This window comes from Apium graveolens, chromosome 4 (genome assembly GCF_009905375.1).
Source record: "Apium graveolens cultivar Ventura chromosome 4, ASM990537v1, whole genome shotgun sequence".
Lineage (NCBI taxonomy): Eukaryota > Viridiplantae > Streptophyta > Magnoliopsida > Apiales > Apiaceae > Apium > Apium graveolens.
The window spans coordinates 111,124,516-111,143,469 of NC_133650.1; positions in this window are offsets into that span (position 1 = coordinate 111,124,516).

The window sequence follows — 18,954 nt, forward strand, 5'->3', positions numbered from 1 at the left end:
GTTTATAAGGGTGTCGAGTATTATGACCCCTCTCAATAAAATGTTTTAAGATTGGATGATCACAAAATTGCGTAAGAGGCCGTGGCGGCGGTCCAGCGGAGATTTAGATATTATACAGGATATAATACCATTAGGCCGATATGTGCCTTGGGTGCCCCATTTGTTTAGTTAGATATGCTTCGACATACCGGTGTTGCTCTGCGGCTGATCACCGGAGGCAACACACCGTCATTCGAGGACTCCGATCTAAATTATTGTATTGTTTTTGATAATCTTATAAGGAATGATTTATCAACTGTTTTGGTTTTGAATAAAGGTGGAATACAGTTTTAATTCGGTTGTTGATTGATGTTGATATTTAAGTTGTTGTTAGATATCAAATGTGGTATTAATGTAGATGATTAATGTTGATTTCTCTATTTTAGCGCGGGTAGGTTGTGAGCATCAAAGTTCGTATTGATATCTAATTTGATATGACATCAAAATGAGTATTAATCTCAAGAGTTGAGCTTTGATTGAGTTTATGATCCACTCCATAATTATTGTTTCATGTTATTGCTGTTTATGATATTTCCGTAAACACGGTTTTACGAGTTTTATTCTCATCAAGATTTGGAGTATTGCTGAAGCATTTCGCTCAAAAATATTAAAAAGAGTTTTGAATACAGTGAGAAACATTTATCCGATTCTTTATTAAATTTTATGATTCAGCAATTATGATTTTAAATGTTCCGCGCTATTGCAGATGTCGATTTTATATCAAAAGGACCATATATATATATTACAATGAACTTGCTGAGTATTTCTTTCACTCATACTTGCTTGTTTTCAAATTTAACCTCTAGTGAGGATTAACTTGCGCTATTTAGCCACGTAATTGGAGGAAGCAAAGAAGAAGCGTTTGGAAGGTGGTTGGTTCAGCGTTTGCGGACTAGTGTAAGTTTTCTTGTATAAAGTTGTTTATATTATATTATATTATAGTTGTGTATTTTATAATTGGGCCTAGTATACTTCTTTTCAAAGTTATACTAGTGGGTTAAGTTTTGAGATTGAGAATTGTTGAATTTTTTTTTTGAAAAGAAAGTGAAAAATTTATTGGTGAAGTTTGGAATTCTTGTTTCTAGAACTGTAACCTTAAAAGATCTTGGATTAGTTAGGGGTCATTTATTCTAAATATCTTCCACTGGCATGTATTTATTGATTAAACAGGTTATTTTGGATTGAGGTTTCATAGTGACGACCAAATTCCTTGACCCCGGATTTGGGGGCATAACACCTAGGCATTGGGGACTGCATATAGAGCCACAGGAGTGGATATCCAGTGACCAGTATTCGGCGAGAATTCTGTGTATCCGCTTCCAGACACTCCTGACACCCCACCCCTTGAGGGTGATGATCCTGATTCTGATTAGGTATGCGTGATTCCTTGCTATTAACTTCACTGAGGACATTGAATATTTTAAGTTTGGGGGTAGTAATTAAGAATTATGTGTTTTGTGTGAGTCACATATAGTCTGCATATTCATGATAGTTTAGTTCATATAGTTGCATATTTTCCATTTAGTAGTTTTTTTGTTTTTGATAGTTTTTTTATTTATTTTTTATGATAGTTATTTCATATAGTTTCATGCATTTGCATAATAACATGATCCCTTAGATGATTTTGCCGATTGATTTGTGATATTGATGCTAGTGTAGTGGTGTCGTATTTAGTGATGTTAAGTCTTGTCGAGTTGATTTGCATGATAGAGACAATTGTATTTCACTAAGTCTTATAGGTTGCTTGAGTGCTGGATCAGGGTCATGGTTTATTTGTTTGTCGAAGTTTAATCACTTGTTTATATTTAGAATTTAGGATATTCTTGTAATGATAAAATAACATGGATATTTAAAAATTGGAGAAAATTGGATTTCATTGCTAGTTGTTGTGGCGAGGTGTCAAATGGATAGTAGCCGGCTCATTTTATATGATTAGTCTAGGGTTGAACAAGATGGAGCAAAATGCACTCGTTCAGAAATTTGTGGAAAAATAAAAAAGAGAAAAAAAGGAAAAAAACAAGAAAAAAATATAGATGTGTTTATGCATAATTGATCACGAGTGGGCTCTTTAATACTAGAGTTATCAAGTTCTTAGGGGACTTTGTGTCTAGTGACCTAAGGCTTTTTATAGTCTGGGACATACTAACCTAACGCTCTCTACATGGGTATTATTGTATAAGTCTTTGGTGGACCTCACTCATTTCACGGTCAAATAAGCATATTTGTGTTGTTTTTGTGTTGTGAATAAAAGCATGGATCCATGTAAAACTCCGATATAAGAATTGAAGTGTTATAAGTTATTTTGAATTTAGCTTTTATTGTATTTATAACCTTGCGATTGCTTTGATGAGTAGTGAGTCATGATTGTTGATCTAGTTGTGATAGTATATCTGTAAGCATTTGCACACATGCACGTTTCTGGATTTTAAGTTGATTTATGGGGCTTGATTGATCTTTATGCGAATAACTGAATTTGTTGAGATGTTGCTTGTTGGTTGGTTTAGTTATTCTATGAGGATCGTTGCATTCATATAGTTTACATTCATGCATTTTTATTTCTTGTTCTTTGAGTATGTTTATGCTTGAGGACAAGCATCGATTCAAGTTTGGGGGTATGTTGAGTGGCATTTATGTTACTTTATAACGCTCTGTAAAGCTTTGAATTGGTGTTTTGTACTCGAGTTGTTAGTGTTTTTAACGTGTTTTGTAGTGTTTTTGCATTTCAGACATTTGTTAGGGCGGAAAACACGCGTTAATAATACACGCAAGTATACGCGTTCGCAAGTAATATAGAATACTTTCTAGTTCGTTCTCACAGAGACTCAGACTAATTTTGTTCAATTAACACTCACTCACCAATGTATGATTACTTCTCAACGTCAAGACAATAACACGTAAAATTAATTAACTAAGTATTAACTATAATTGACTACGAGAATTAAACACTTAATTGATACTTGAATTAACAATATTAAAGACACATGAGATCATAACTTCATTACTACTTCATTCAATAGTTATTGTTATTACCCTTAGCATGTAACGGTGATGATATTAATCGAACAACACGAAACTGATAAAAGCCAACTTTCATTGTACTAATACCATTCTACCAAACATTCACAATTAAGATAGAAGATGAATAGTCATCAATTATGTTGAGACCATATATGTCTACAGAATTTGACAACATAACGATTTAAGCACAAGTTATTCCTTATGATTACACAGGGCAAGTAAAACGGTTAGAGTTACCCACTAATCATGCATACACATACATGAACCTATGCTATCATGGCAAGTTCTAAATCTCAAGATACATCATCGCTTCACAAGAGATTAACACCCTATCTTATATGTTCGCGACGCACATAAGACGAATAAGCACAACCAATACTAGATACATACAATCATCACACACTAAGATATTAAACAACTAACTAAAGAATTCCATAACAAATCCGTTATGACCCCATGATCACGATTAGCCCATGATTGAACTCATCGTCACCATGGGTTCATATGAAAATATGATAATAACACACGAGAATAACTAATAAAAATACTTAATTAAACCAGAGTACGTCACAAGAGTAATAAGGTTCAAAGTAAAGAAAACTAGCATCCACTGATACAATGAATAACAAAATCATGAGAAAACTATGCTTCCTCTTCTTCGTTGTGATGTGCTAAAACGGTCTTCTTCCTTATCTCCTTGCTCCTCGATTGATACCATGATTCAACACACGTGAAACGTCTCTGAAAACTACTTATATAGAAGCCCCACAAGTCCCAGCTATCTCAGAAGTCGAAAGTTTAGCAGGAATAGAACTCTAAAAAGCAGGATTTTAATTCGCGCCCCTGAGCGGCCGCCCAGCAATCCTGAGCGGGCGCCCAGCTTCCTGAGCGGAGCGCCCAGCACCTTACTGGAAAATTAATTATTTTTCTCCTATTTTCTGCTGCATTCTGCTCCTAACTTCCCACTTGCAATGCCAAGCACATACTTAGGCCTATCCCTGATGAAATCTCTACATAAATGCAAGTAATACCCTGAAATGCACAAACACTAGAAAAACGAATCAAATACACAAAATACTTAATTTCAAGACATCAATTCAAGCCATTATAAGACGTTCTAAGTGGTATAAAATGCCACTTATCACACCCCCAAACTTAAATCGATGCTTGTCCTCAAGGGTCACGACTCAAAAACAAAACAAAAACATGCATGAATGCAATCTATATGAAATGCAGTGATCCCCCTCACTACGACTAAACCAACCAATTCACGACATCTCAACTAATGCAATTAGGAGACTAAAGATCAATCAAATCATGCAAACTAACATACAACCAGAAATGTGGTGTGTGCGGTTGCTTAACAGATATCCTTCGAAACTAGATCAATTATCATAACTCGACTATCCTCAAGGCAATCACATGATTATACGAAGAATAAATTCTAGGCACAAAATGACTTAAACACTTCAAGATTACTGGAGCTTATTACGGAATCATGCTTTTATTCAACACAACAACAAATGCTTATTTGACCGTGCAATGAGTGAGGTGCACAAAAGACTTATGCAATGGCATCCATTTAGCGAGCGTTAGGTTAGCGGATCCCAGACTATAAAAGCCTTAGGTCGCTAGGCACAAAGTCCCCCAAGAACTTAATAACTCGAATACCAAAGAGCCCACTCGTGATCAATTATGCATTAACTCTCTTTTTTTTCCTTTTTCTTTTTTTTCTTACTTTTTTCTATTCTTTTTTTTCAAATTTCTGAGCAAGTGCGTTTCGCTCCATCTTGCTCAACCCTAGACTACTCACATAAAAATACGAGCCGGTTACTAGCCATTTGACGCCTAGCCACAATTAGCAATGAATTCCAATTTTTACTCCAATTTTTTCTTTTCATGCCTTTTATCATTAAGAACCTATTATAAATTCTAAGCATAATCAATAGATTAACCTCAAAAACCATCAAACCATGACAAAAATCTAGTCCTTAAGCATACTCTAAGATTTAGTGAAATTACAAGTGTTTCTAGCATGCATGTCAACCTACAAGACTCAACATCACTCTAACTCTATCACTACACTCACATCAATATCACAAATTAATTGGTAAAGCAACGCAAAAGGGATCATGGTAAATGCATGAGCTAAATGACATGATAAATAAAGCTATATAAAAAAAAACTATATGGCAAAAAATATGCAATTATATGAACTAAACTATCATGAATATGCAACTACATGACACACACACAAAAATATTCCTTAACTATCACCCCCAAACTTAAAATCTTCACTGTCCCCAGTGAAGGTAGTAGAAAGGAACACAGGGTATACCTACTCGGAGAAATCATCATCATCACCCTCAGAGGGTGGAGTATCAGGAGGCGGATAAGCAGAGTCCTCACCAAAAACGGGCCACTGAATGTCAGCTCCAAGGCCTTTGAAAGCAGTCCCAAGTGCAAGGGTGAGCTCCTGAGCAAACCTACTCTGCGTCTCATACATAGCATCAATCCTCCTCGACAGCCTCCTATACTGGACTTCAGCCATCCCAGCACCTTCTTGGGCTCTAGAAGAGCCTGCCTTATCATTACCCGACCTAGCCATGGTAGCACTAGCTGCTGGACATCCTCCTGGAAGACGATAACCCAACCCATGCTCATCGGGCTCTCCACCCGTCCACTCCTGCATCGCATTCAGAGTCGCTGAATCAATAGGAGCGGCCGGCATCTGCAACTGCTCGTGAGAAGGCCAATGAACTCCCACTGCTCGGCATAGCTTCGTGACAGTAGATGCATAAGGGATGTTTATGTGCTTCGCTCCCCTCAAAAACTTCAGAATTCCTTGGTAGATGAACTCACCAAGGTCCACATAATACTCCTCATTCAAAATACCCCATAATAACCTTGCTCGCTCAACTGTAATCTCATGTGCATGTGAAGTAGGCAGAATATTAGCACAAATAAAGGCATTCCATGCACGGGCATACCTATTCATCACAATCGCCGGAAAAGAACGATACTCGTTAGTTCCCATCTTGAACTTCCAAACTGTGCCCGGCTGACAGAGAGTAGCACAAATCAAATCCAAATCAAACTCCTCGGAGGGCTTCTCATTCCAATTCTCCTTCGTGGGCTTCCTCTGTCGCTGCCCAATCACACGGTGAATCGCCTCAGGATGATAATCCATCGTAAGCCCACGCACAACAGTAAACCCATTCTTTTCAGCCTTTACGTTCGCATAAAACTCGCGAACCACGCTCATCAGAACCGCCTCCGGCAACTCACAAAAAGAAATCCACCCCTTTTCAGCAATCATCGACAACAACTCACCATCCCTCCCCGATGGTAAGAATCCCCTCTCCTTCAGAATCAGCTTAGCCAGAAGCTTAGTATACTCCTCCTCAGTAGCCCTATCAAACAAATGAGGTCTCGCAGCAGTACCCCCCGAAGGATCGGCAGTAGGCACAGTGCTGCTGCTATCGATAGTCCGGGATCTCTTGGGTGCCATTGAAACTGAGAAATAGTGTTTAAGAGTTGTGTTTTTGAATGGGGGAGAGAGTTTTAAGGATGAAAGTAAAAGGGAGAGTTTATGAAGGAGTTGTATGTATATATAGGGTAGGGATTAGGGTTAGAAATTGATTAGCAGTGGGGTTTTCAGGAGATAAAACGTGGGTTGTAGGAAAAGAATTCGTGGGATTGTGGGTTGTATTTAGTTTTGTGTTTTTCTGATTTTTTTTGTAATTTTTATAAGGCAATTTTTTTTTCTGGAAGACGGGTCCTGAGAGGCCGCCCAACTAAGCTGAGCGGGCGCCCAGCATCCTGAGCGGCCACCCAGCAAGGCTGAGCGGGCGCCCAGGTGGTCTCTGGAGAAATATTTTTCATGTCCCATTTTTTCTGATTTTTTTTATTGTTTTGGATAGGTTACTAACTTCTAAGGGTTCCTATAGTAACAAATCTTGGGTTGCCTCCCAAGAAGCGCTTCTTTTACGTCATTAGCTTGACGTAGAGTACCTTGCTCAAGTTGACAATAAAACGGCACTAACCACTTCCCGGTTTGCCGTGTCCCCATAGTAATGCTTCAAATGCTGACCATTAACCTTGAATGTTTGGCCCGGATCATTCTCAAAAATCTCCACCGCTCCATGTGGAAACACAGTTTTGACAATAAAAGGTCCAGACCACCTTGATTTCAACTTTCCAGGAAAAAGTCGGAGATGAGAGTTGAATAAAAGAACTTGCTGCCTCGGCACAAATGACTTAGGATATAGCTTCCTGTCGTGCCACCTTTTTACTTTTTCCTTGTACATTTTCTTGTTCTCGTACGCTTGGAGTCGAAATTCATCAAGTTCATTTAACTGAAGCATTCGCTTCTTCCCAGCTCCATCTAGATCAAAGTTCAGCTTCTTCAACGCCCAATAAGCCTTATGCTCAAGCTCCGCAGGTAAATGACATCCCTTACCGTAAACAAGTTGAAACGGGGACATCCCAAGTGGAGTCTTGTATGCTGTTCTATAAGCCCAAACAGCTTCATCGAGCTTTAAAGACCAATCCTTTCTTGACGGACAAACAACTTTCTCTAGAATGCGCTTGATCTCTCTATTAGACACTTCCGCTTGACCATTCGTTTGCGGATGATAGGCAGTAGCAACACGATGATTCACATTGTAGCGTTGCATCATAGAAGTGAACTTACGGTTGCAGAAATGCGACCCCTCATCACTTATGATTAGTCGTGGCGTTCCAAACCTTGTGAAAATCTGCTTATGAAGAAAATTCAACACTACCTTTGCATCATTCGTCGGTAGAACCTTGACTTCTACCCATTTTAAGATATAATCGACTGCCAGCAAGATGTACTAATTATTACAGGATGAGACGAATGGTCCCATAAAATCGATTCCCCAAACATCAAAGACCTCGACTTCAAGCATCACATTTAACGGCATCTCATTCTTCCTCGTAAGATTCACCACTCTTTGGCAATGATCACACCTTAAAATGAATTGATGAGCATCCTTAAACAAAGTAGGCCAGAAAAAACCTGCTTGCAGAATACGAACTGCTGTCTTCTCACCACCATAATGTCCACCATAAAATGTGGAATGGCAGTCTCGTAATATCCCCTCCGTCTCACAGAATGGGATACATCTCCCGATGATCTGGTCAGCTCCTTGTCTAAACAAATATGGTTCATCCCATATGTACCACTTCACCTCATGCAGAAACTTCTTCTTCTGAGCTGTATTTATAGTAGGAGGCATTATATTGCTGACAAGATAGTTCACAATATCTGCGAACCATGGCTCTTCCTCCTGAACTGCGAACAACTACTCATCCGGAAAAGATTCGTTGATCAATATATTATCATGTGAAGTAAAATCGGGATTCTGCAATCTAGAGAGATGGTCAACTACTTGATTCTCAGTACCTTTTCGATCCTTGATCTCTAACTCAAATTCCTGTAGCAAGAGCACCCAACGAATAAGTCTAGGCTTCGAATCCTTCTTTGAGACCAAATAGCAAATGGCAGCATGATCAGTGAATATTGTCACCTTTGTCCCAAGCAGATAAGATCAAAATTTTTTAAAACCAAAGACTATTTCCAAGAGCTCCTTCTCTGTAGTGGTGTAGTTCATTTGAGCTCCATTTAGAGTCTTACTAGCATAGTACACCACATGAAAAAGATTATTCTTGCGCTGCCCAAGAACTGCTCCCACCGCATAATCACTTACATCACACATCATCTCAAAAGGCTCTGTCCAATCAGGTGCTGTAATAACTGGTGCTGCTATCAAACTCTTCTTGAGAGTCTCGAATGCTGCCAAGCATTCATCATCAAATTTGAAAGGCATATCCTTCTCGAGCAAGTTGTACAACGGCTTAGATATCTTCGAGAAGTCCTTGATGAAATGCCGATAAAAACCCATATGACCAAGAAAACTACGGATTCCTTTCATAGAAATAGGAGGTGGAAGATTTTCAATGACTCCCACCTTGGCTTTGTCCACCTCAAGACCCTTGCTAGAGACTTTATGCCCAAGAATAATGCCTTCACGCACCATAAAGTGACATTTTTCCCAATTTAGCACCAAATTAGTTTCCACACACCTTTTGAGCACCGCACGAAGATTATTCAAACATTCATCATACGAATGTCCAAAGACGGAGAAGTCATCCATGAATACTTCGACATTATTTCCAATCATATCAGAGAATATAGCCATCATACATCTCTGAAAAAGTGGCAGGTGCGCCACATATGCCAAACAAAACTCTGTGAAAAGCAAACGTGCCAAATGGACAAGTGAAGGTAGTCTTTTCTTGATCCTCTGGTGCAATGCAAATCTGATTATACCCCGAATAGCCATCCAGAAGACAATAATACTCATGACCGGCCAACCTGTCAAGCATCTGATCAATAAATGGAAGAGGAAAGTGATCCTTTCTCGTGGCCTTGTTCAACTTTTTGTAATCCATGCATACCCTCCATCCTGTGACTGTTCGAGTGGGGATGAGCTCGTTCTTCTCATTTGCTACCACAGTTATACCTCATTTCTTCGGTACACATTGCACGGGGCTCACCCAAGAACTTTCAGAAATAGGATATATGATTCCTGCATCCAGCCACTTCCGAATTTCTTTCTTCACCACTTCTTTCATGATAGGATTAAGTCGCCGCTGTTGCTCAACAGTTGGCTTATCACCTTCCTCTAGCAGAATTTTATGCATGCAGTACGAAGGGCTGATCCCTTTGATATCTGCTATAGTCCATCCGATAGCCGATTTGAATTCTCTCAAGATCCTCAAGAGCTTGTCCTCCTCACTACCTGAAAGGTCAGATGCAATAATAACAGGTGAAGTAGACGCATCACCTAAAAAGGCATACCTCAAGTGTTCAGGAAATGGTTTAAGCTCCAAAGTCGGTGTTTCCTCAATAGATGGTTTGAGCTTTCCTTCAGCATTCTTGAGATCAGAAGTACCAAGAGATTCAAGTGGCATGTCTAACTTTTGCCTCCAAGGAGAAGGATTTAGATATGGTAGTTGCTCATTGCCATCCTCATCATCACTGTCAAACTCCCCCACTAAGGCTTTCTCTAATGCATCAGACATTAGCATATGATCAAGTTCTGAAGTTACCGCAAAATCAATCAAATCCAACTTTAAGCATTCCTCGTCTTCTCTAGGAAATTTCATCGCTTTGAATACATTGAGTGTCACATCCTGATCCTGCACCCTCATATTAAGTTCACCTTTCTGCACATCTATGAAGGTACGACCTGTAGCCAAGAAAGGTCTTCCCAAGATTATGGAGATCTTCTTATCTTCCTCAAAATCCAAAATGACAAAGTATGCAGGGAAGAAGAGCTTATCCACCTTTACTAACACGTCCTCCACTATGCCTCGTGGATATGTAATAGAACGATCAGCCAATTGTAGAGACATGTAGTTGGGCTTTGGATCAGGCAAATTCAATTTTTTGAAGATAGAGAACGGCATCAGATTGATGCTTGCTCCCAAATCGTACAGGCACTTGTCAAAAGACAACTTGCCAATGGTGCAAGGAATGGAGAAGCTACCTGGATCTTTAAGCTTTGGAGGTAATTTTTGTTGCAGCACAGCACTGCACTCTTCCGTTAGAGCAACAGTCTCAAGGTCATCCAGTTTCACCTTCCTTGAAAGAATACTCTTCATGAATTTCACATAACTAGGCATTCTCTCCAGAGCCTCAGCGAAAGGTATGTTGATGTGAAGTTTCTTGAACACCTCTAGAAACTTACCGAACTGCTTATCCAGCTTTTGTTGTTGCAATCTCTTAGGGAAAGGTGGTGGAGGATAGAGTTGTTTCTCCCCTGTATTACCCTCAGGCAGAGTGTGTTCAATAGTAGTCTTCCTTGGTTCCGCCACTTTCTCCTTTTGCTTCCCTTCTTCATCACCAACTTCAGCTTCTCCGTCTTTTGCTTTTTCAGCATCAACAACTTTTCCAGACCTTAAGGTAATAGCCTTGACTTGCTCTTTAGCTTCCTTCCTGCCTGGCACTTCAGTGTCACTAGGAAGTGTGCCAGGTTGACGATTGAGCACTGCATTGGCTATTTGACCGATTTGATTTTCCAAGGTCTTGATAGAAATAGCCTGACTTTTGCACAACAACTTGGGTTCCTCGAAATCAGCACTAGAAGGTGGAGCAGCACCTCCTTGTTGAGGGTATGATTGCCTTTAAGCATAATGTTGTGATTGTTGGAATCCAGGTGGATTAAACTGTTTACTTACGCCTTGCTGATATGGTTGCTGAATAGCATTCTGATTATTGCTCCAGCTGATATTGGGATAATTTCTGTTGTTAGGATGATAGGTAGCTGGCACAGGCTGCTGCGGTCGCTGATAATTGTTCACATACTGAACAGATTCATTAACAAGAGTACACTGATCCGTAACATGAGAACCTGCACAAAGCTCACAGACCATAGCTATCTGATTGACTCCATAGGTGGCTAAAGAATCAACCTTCATAGATAGCGCTTGGAGCTGCGCTGCAATAGCTGTAGCTGCATCAACTTCCAGAATACCTGCTACCTTCCCAGACATCATCCTTTCAGTTGGGTTTTGATGCTCATTTGCAGCCATAGTTTCAATAAGATTATAAGCCTCAGTATAGCTTTTAGCCCACAAGGCGCCTCCAGCTGCTGCATCGAGCATGGGCCGAGATTGGGCCCCCAAACCATTATAGAAACCAGTGATCACCATCCAGTCAGGCATACCATGATGTGGACACTTTCTCAACATCTCCTTATAGCGCTCCCAAGCTTCGCACATAGATTCTGTTGGTTGCTACGCAAACTGAGTAAGAGCACTCCTCATAGCTGCAGTCTTTGCCATTGGATAGAACTTTACCTGAAACTTTTGCGCAAGATCTTGCCAAGTAGTGATGGACCCAGCTGGTTCAGAATATAACCAGTCCTTAGCTTTATCTCTCAGAGAGAACGGGAAAAGCCTCAGCTTGATAGCCTCATCAGTCACACCATTATATTTGAAAGTGCTACTGATCTCGACAAAATTCCTGATGTGCATGTTGGGGTCTTCAGTCACAGCACCTCCGAAAGAAACAGAATTCTGCACCATCTGAATAGTGCCCGGCTTGATTTCAAAAGTGTTAGCCTGAATAGCCGGATGAAGGATGCTTGACTAAATGTCATCAATTTTAGGCCGAGAAAAGTCCATAAGAGTTGGATCTGCCAGAACTATACGATCACCCATGAGTACTGGTTCTTTCTCCCCACTCTCTTTATCCGAATCTTCAAAATCTATCTTCTCTGGAATATCAAGAACTGAGTCTGTCTCCTCAGCCGTATTTAAAGTCCTCTTGCGAGTACGAGAACGTGTTTGCATAAACGCTCGCTAAAGTACCTGAAACATAACCGGAAACGATAAGTAACATGTCTTAATCAATGAGTCCTAATGACCACAGATGGTAAATGCATAAACTAAACAAATACGCCAAGTCCCCGGCAGCGGCGCCAAAAAACTTGTTAGGGCGGAAAACACGCGCTAATAATACACGCAAGTATACGCGTTCGCAAGTAATATAGAATACTTTCTAGTTCGTTCCCACAGAGACTCAGACTAATTATGTTCAATTAACACTCACTCACTAATGTATGATTACTTCTCAACGTCAAGACAATAACGCGTAGAATTAATTAACTAAGTATTAACTATAATTAACTACGAGAATTAAACACTTAATTGACACTTGAATTAACGATATTAAACACACATAAGATCATAACTTCATTACTACTTCCTTCAATAGTTATTGTTATTACCCTTAGCATGTCACGGTGATGATATTAATTGAACAACACGAAACTGATAAAAGCAAACTTTCATTGTACTAATACCATTCTACCAAAAATCCACAATTAAGATAAAAGCTGAATAGTCATCAATTATATTGAGACCCTATATGTCTACAGAATTTGAAAACATAACGATTTAAGCACAAGTTATTCCTTATAATTACACAGGACAAGTAAAACGGTTAGAGTTACCCACTAATCATGCATACACATACATGAACCTATGCTAGCATGGCAAGTTCTAAATCTCAAGATCCACCGTCGCTTCACAAGAGATTAATACCCTATTTTATATGTTCACGACGCACATAAGACGAATAAGCACAACCAATACTAGATATCATACAATCATCACACACTAAGGTATTAAACAACTAACTAAAGAATTCCATAGCAAATCCGTCACGACCCCATGATCACGATTAGCCCATGATTGAACTCATCATCACCATGGGTTCATATGAAAACATGATAATAACACACGAGAATAACTAATAAAAATACTTAATTAAACCAGAGTACGTCACAAGAGTAATAAGGTTCAAAGTAAAGAAAACTAGCATCCACTGATACAACGAATAAAAGAATCACAAGAAAACTATGCTTCCTCTTCTTCATTGTGATATGCTAAAACGGTCTTCTTCCTTATCTCCTTGCTCCTTGATTGATACCACGATTCAACACACGTGAAACATCTCTGAAAACTACTTATATAGAAGCCCCACAAGTCCCAGCTATCTCAGAAGTCGGAAGTTCAGCAGGAACAGAACTCTAAAAAGCAGGATTTTAATTCGCGCCCCTGAGCGGCCGCCCAGCAATCCTGAGCGGCGCCCAGCTTCCTGTGCGGGCGCCCAATACCTTACTGGAAAATTAATTATTTTTCTCCTGTTTTATGCTGCGTTCTGCTCCTAACTTCCCACTTGCAATGCCAAGCACATACTTGGGCCTATCCCTGATGAAATCTCTCCATAAATGCAAGTAATACCCTGAAATGCACAAACACTAGAAAAACACATCAAATACACAAAATACTTGATTTCAAGACATCAATTCAAGCCATTATAAGACGTTCTAAGTGGTATAAAATGCCACTTATCAACATTTAACAGGAATACAGGTGAATTGGCATTATTTTGATGTTAATATGGTGTTAGGATGGTCTCTAGAATAAAAGCTCGTGAAAAGACCAACTCAAATCATCAAGAAAAGAAGAAGTCAGAAAATTATCCAGAGAGTCAGCGCGCCCACGCTGTAGAAGCGCGCGCCCACGCCAGGATGGCAGAAGTACAGCGCGCCCACGCTGGTCAAGCACGCGGCCGCGCCGGGTCGGGATTTCAGAATCCTGCTTCTCCTCTGATTTTGATCCAGAAAACTTCTACTCTGCATGGGATGCTATATATACATAACTTAAGGTTGTTTTTCATAACGAGACGTACCAGAGCTTAAGAAGAAGGCGTAAGAAGACCGTAGAGCACAATTCAACCAAGGCGAAGAGAATCTAATTGATACTTGTAATTCTTTATTTTAAAACTTTGGATGCTAGTTTTCTTGCTCGTGAACCTATACTCTTGTTTCGTACTTGGTTTATTATTTATTCAGTATAAAGACTACATTTATTATACCATGCTTTCATCGGAACCCACATTGATGATGAGTCCGATTATGGGCTAATCGTTATCGTGGGGTTCTAATAGATTTATTTATGGATTTCTTTAGTTAATTTGTTTCGATACCTTAGTGTATGGTGATTGTATGATAACCTAGTATTGGTTGTGCTTTTTCTTCTTATGAGCGTCATGAACTTATAAGATATCATGTTAATCTTTAATGAATCCAAAGTGAATTTAAGGGTTTAGAACTTGTCATGCTAGCATAGATTCATGTATTTTGATATGCATGATTCGTAGGTAATTTTAACCATCTTACTTGCCCTATGTAATCACGATAGATAACTTGTGCATTAAACCTTTATATTATCAAATTCTATAGACATATAGGGTCTCAATATAATTGGTTTCTATTCAGTTTCTATCTCTTTTATGGATGTCTGGTAGTATGGTATTCGTACAACGAAAGTTGGTATTTATCAGTTTCGTGTTATCTGATTAGTGTCATCACCATTACATGCTAAGGTTAAGAAAGAGAAGGCTATTGAATGAAGTAATTAATGAAATTAGAATCCCATGTTTGTGTCATATAGTATTCAACTCTCTTTACTCTCGTAGTTTATGTTTTATAGTATAATCTTTTAGTAAATCTTAGTTATAAACAACCTCAAATTGTTATTCGTCTTAGCATTGGATAATAACCATACCATTGTTGCATATATACATTGATTGAAATTAACCTAAACCAATCCTTGTGGGAACGAACTAGAATTAATTCTATATTACTTGCGATCGTGTATACTTGCGTGAATATTAGCGCGTGTTCTAGCACTAACAACATTCATCCGTTGATACTCACCACTGCTACTTTGACGGATATCACTAATCCGTTGAAAGTCACTGCACCCCATGAAATCTCTAAAATTCTTACAAGTGTATATGACTTAGTAGTTGTACAATCGTTCCTAGGTTTTAGGGAAGGGAGTGACTTCAGTGAGAGGCTGAGTTGCTCTCAGGAAAAAGGAGAGAAAACGAGTGAACCTCCACATGCTATTTTTTCCAGCATGGTAAAAGTGAGTGAGGGGAATCCCATCTTAGATGGTGAAAGTGAGGGTGTGAGGGTGAGAAGTTAAGGGGAGATATTGATGCAATAGGAGAGAAAAAATGAGAGAAAAGTAGGTACAGGAGAAATAAGGTTGGAAACCATTGCAAGTGATTCAATGAATGTCAATGAGGCAGAAAGGAACAAACTATATCAGCAAGAATACATGGCTATTAGAGAATCTATTTCCCTAGATGCTGGGACATTTACTCATCCTGTTACATCCTGCCAAACATTGGTTGTTCAGGGCAATGAGGAAGCAGAGAGGATTCTCAATCTGGTACATACTACAACTTCAATGCTAAAAGCAAATGATGCAATCAAATCTCTTCCAACTATAGCTGGTGATGATTTTAAATATGATTCTGGTGACTCTTTTGGTGATGAGTCAAATGGGGAAGATAGTGATGAAGCTGGCATGAACTTAGGGGGAGCTGCAGGCCCTAGTTCTTCTACATGAACTCCAGCCTGGATGCTAACCAATGAGTGCAGTTAACATCATTTCAACTCCACTATGTTCAAGCTCATTTCTCAGACTCAATCAACCATTCAAGCTACCACCAATGCTAGTACCAGATGTTAACTAGATGCCCATCTTGAATATCTACAGTTGCACAAAATTCAGACTCCTAAACAGAATCAAGATGTCGATGAGCTCAAACAAGCCATTGATACAGTCAAGAAATACATTAATGACAAAATAGAGGTCAAGCTTTCTGAGTCAACTATGAAGGATATTCACCAGAAACTCAGAAAGGACAGTGATCTAAATAGGAAGGTTGAGGCCTTGGGTTCCAGAATGACAGCTGTTGAGAATTCAGTGGCCAAGATACTTTCAAACCAAGAAGCTCAAACTCAATTACTTCAACAGTTAGTGGCTGCTCAAACTTCAAACTCTGTTTCACTTGATGATAACAAAAAGGGGGAGAAGGATTTGAATATTCAAGTCAGCAAGGTGATAGTACCAGCTATTACTATCTCTAAGCCACCAGCTTTGGACATCATTGATCTGATCAATCTAGCAGCAGCTGAGCTCAAGCTAAAAGAGCAAATGAAGAAGATTGATGACAGAATTGAGAAGGTTTTTAGCTCAACTGCTACCCAGGATCAATCAGTGAAGCATTTCACATTGTTGAAGCCAATCACGATGGATGATATGCAACTAGGAAAAGGAGATAGGGGTGAACCCTCAACAAATAATGATTTCAACAACTTTATGGTGCCAAAACCTAAGCAAGCAAGTGTCACAACATCAACAAAGCACCCAATGTTGGTTGATTATTCTCCTCTTAGGCCAGATGAGAAGAAGTTGATGGGTGCATCTATTGAAAGCTTCAAAATCATTAAAAATGCCATGCTAAGACCAAGAATTGCAAGAAGCTATAGATATGGAAAAATGATCCATGTGATGAATGGACACCCTCAGTTTGGGGAAGCTAAAGAAGAAGAAAGTAGAAGACCTGGAGCTCAGAGAAGTAGGAAGAAGCAGGCCATTAAAGGAGTGAAAAGAAAACTTGAGATGCAGGCTGTTTCAACTGAAAGTGAGAAAACTTTAGCCGCTGAACCAAAAAAGAAGGAAGATAAACCAGAGTGAGTAAAGTGGATTAGTAAGAAAGCTAATGCAAAAAGGCGAGCTAGAAAAGGAAACTGATCAAGTTCAATTTACAATTACAAATCAACCAATTGTGTCCACTGAGGAACCTGTTAAATTCAAGGTTCATCCAGGCATCAACTTTTAAGGTGAGCCTGTCTTACCTAATGATGAACCCATAGATTGGGACAGTTTTCCTTTACCTGAATTCAATCTACCACTGCCTACTGAAAAGAGAAATCCAAGGAAGAGAAGTGTAAGAGTCAAGTCAGATCCACCACAACTCAAAGTGGTACCTAAGCCTAAGCCCAAAGTCAACAGGGATGATCAGCTATTCATCTGTGACATCAAAAATTCTCAGATATCAATCTTTTCTAGGATGAGCTAGATGAAGTAAGGGGAATTGATGCTTACAACAAGCTGCCATAAAGATTGGTGTTCAAATACAATGGAGGCAATGAGATCACTTGCCCTTTACATAGAATTCTAAATGAAAGCTTCGATGTTCTTGTGATGCTGTTCTCTATAATGAAAAAGGATTTTGACTTCACCAAAGCTGCCAAATCTGAAGTACTTAACAAGATCAACCAAATCAGACAAAGATGGAGAAATCCAAATGCACTGCCTAGAGTTTTAACTATTCCATACAATGGTGACACAATGCATTTGAGACCTTATTGGATGATGGAGTTCAGAGATGAAAAGGGTGTCAGAAGATTTTTTAGACTTGGAGACCAGCTACAAATATCAAGCAATGATATACTAAGAGAAATGCAGGAGATGTTGGATCTCAATGATAGAAATTAAGCTGAATTCTTTAGACAACTCCAACACCAAATTGAGGAGAATGACAAAAGGCTGAGAAAGAGGACTAGGGATTCAAGGAAAAAAAATTAATCAGCTCAGACTATAGGAGCATCTTGAAATGACATGTAACTACGCTCAACTTTCTTTGTTCAAACTTTAATTGGAGAATTTTGCAATTTATCTACTGCTTACAGTCTTAATTTTTATTAGGGTATTTTGTTATCATCAAGTTAACCTGAATTTATACCTATAATTCTATTAGACATAAATTGGGGGAGATTGTTAGGAATATGTTGTATGCTTAATGATAACTTGACAAAACACTCTAAGTAGAGAAGTAAAATGATTTTTGTATCCATCAAGTGATGGAGTAGCTTATGTTTAAATAAGTTTATAGCACATTCCTCTATACTGTAATAGCTTAGAGGTTTAGAAATTGTTAGATATTCCAAGTTATGTTGACTACTAGCAAGATATGCAAAATAAGTTGGCTAATTGTAAATAGATGATGCCTTGTAATTCTGCATAAGTGAAAGAGTATCAACTACTAAAGAAACACTATCAATGGATAAACTGCGAAGCACTCAACGAATGACTCAAAGCACTTTCAATGGATGATCCATAAGAGACTCAACGGATAATCCAAGCTGAGTATCAACGGATAACAGATTCGAATAGCAGTTGAAATGGACTAGACATTCACATGGGTTGATTGTATATAAAAGGAATGTGGGTTCCTATAATCAGGTTTATGAAGATCAAGAAGCATTTCCATTTCCATGCAAAGCAGGGATGTTCAAAGATGTTGTATCTATCTAGATTGCATGGGACAAAGAAATGAAGAAACATGTGATTAGACCTAGATAATAGACTTACACTTCATCTTATTACATATGTAACTTGGTGATATATAAACCAAGTATAGAAAAGAGT